The sequence below is a fragment of the Myotis yumanensis genome, unplaced genomic scaffold, assembly GCF_028538775.1.
Source record: "Myotis yumanensis isolate MYYU_CA2020_CCGP unplaced genomic scaffold, mMyoYum1.0.hap1 SCAF_5, whole genome shotgun sequence".
NCBI classification, from domain to species: Eukaryota; Metazoa; Chordata; class Mammalia; order Chiroptera; family Vespertilionidae; genus Myotis; species Myotis yumanensis.
This window is the reverse complement of record NW_027223756.1, coordinates 38,029,739-38,031,464: the sequence shown is the minus strand read 5'-3', so window position 1 is coordinate 38,031,464 and position 1,726 is coordinate 38,029,739.

Here is a 1,726-nt window from a genome sequence, read left to right as displayed (position 1 = left end):
AAAAAAATCAATGGAAAATATCCTCGGGCAAGGATTAACAACAAAAAGAAAATAATACATAAATAAATAAATAAGTAAAAACAGCTTGTCCTGACTTCCCTCCTCCAGGGTCCCTCCTTGCTGGAGGCTTCTGGCACTGGGGGTGCCTAGCAATTAGAAGCTTCCTGTCCAGAGGGGGCTTCACCGGACCCCCTGGACTCCTGGAGAAACCCAGCCCCCCACCTCTGGTCCTCTGCTGGCTCCCTTAGTGAATATGTTTGTTGGGGGCGGCAGCGGGGTGAGCTGCCAGCAGGAACTGGACCCCACACAGCTTTCATTCAACTTCCAGGCACTTCCCAGTATACCTGAGACAAAGGCAAAGGCTGCCTCCTGAGATGCCCAATTCCCTGAGGTTGGCTACCTCCCCACAACCTCTCCACTGGGTCTGTACATCCGTTGTCCAGCCCCCCTCTGGCACTCACCACCTCTCACACTGACCCTCTGCAGAATCTGACACTCTCACAAGGTCATCCATTCACTCATTCATTTACCAAGTGTTTATTATGTGCCATGCACTATTCTAAATCCTAGGGATAATGCAGTGATCAGACCCAGCCGCTACCTTTAAGGAGCTGCTGACATTATAGTGGGAAGACATAGATAAGTAAACAGAGCACAGAAGGAGATCTACCAAGGGTTTGAATCCAGGCCTGTCTCCCCCTCACAGTCTCACTCTCGTGCCAACAGTCTGTCACCAGTCAGGAACTCAGGAGCCTGCCATTCTCAGTTCCTGACTTAACCTGCCTCTGCCTCAGTTTCTTTCTCCAGAAAATGGGCGGGTACAAACACACACACACACACACACACACACACACACACACACACACACAACCAAAAAAAGAAACACAAAAGAAAACAGAAAATAGGCACCCTCCTGCTTCCTTTTTCTCTAAGGTGTTGGAGGAAATTAATGAGTTAAGAGATTGGCCTGGCCATCATGGCTCAGTGACCTATGAACCAGGAAGTCAAGGTTTGATTCCCAGTCAGGGCACATGCCTGGGTTTCGGACTTGATCCCCAGTGTGGGGCATGCAGGAGGCAGCCAATAGATGATTCTCTTTCATCATTGGTGTTTCTGTCTCTCTCTCCCTCTCCCTTCTCTGAAATCAATTAAAATATTAGGAGAGAGAGAGAGAGAGAGAGAGAGAGAGAGAGAAAGAAAGAAAGAAAGAAAGTAAGAAAGAAAGAAATAGGTTTTACCAGACAGAACAGGAAGTAGAGCACAAGTCCACACCTTAGCTGAGCTCCCCTATGTGCCAGGCATTTGCTAGGCTAGATGTCATACATGCATTACATCCTTTTATCCTTCTCCCAAGCCAAATGCGGGTAGAGATCCTTAGCTCTGTTTTGTAGGTGAAGAAACATGCTCAGGCAGATGGCACGACTTGTCAAAAGTCACACAGCAAGGGAACAATAGAACTGAGACTTAAACCCTGTCATTTGGGACACAGAGGGAGAGCTGGGATTGCCCACTTTCCCCCCCAATCCTTAACCATGGCCAAGAAGGTGGGCATTCACCTGAGGATGAGTTGGGGGCTGGCTCTGGGCATTGTTTTTCCTGCCCATTTGGCCAGCAATGATGGGGCACCTATGAAGTGCCAGGCCCTTGGCAGGGGTTTGCAGACTCTGGGCTCCTGGAGTGCAAGGCTGGGCCTGGAGGGACTCCTGAGGCCAGGCTCCTACCCCAC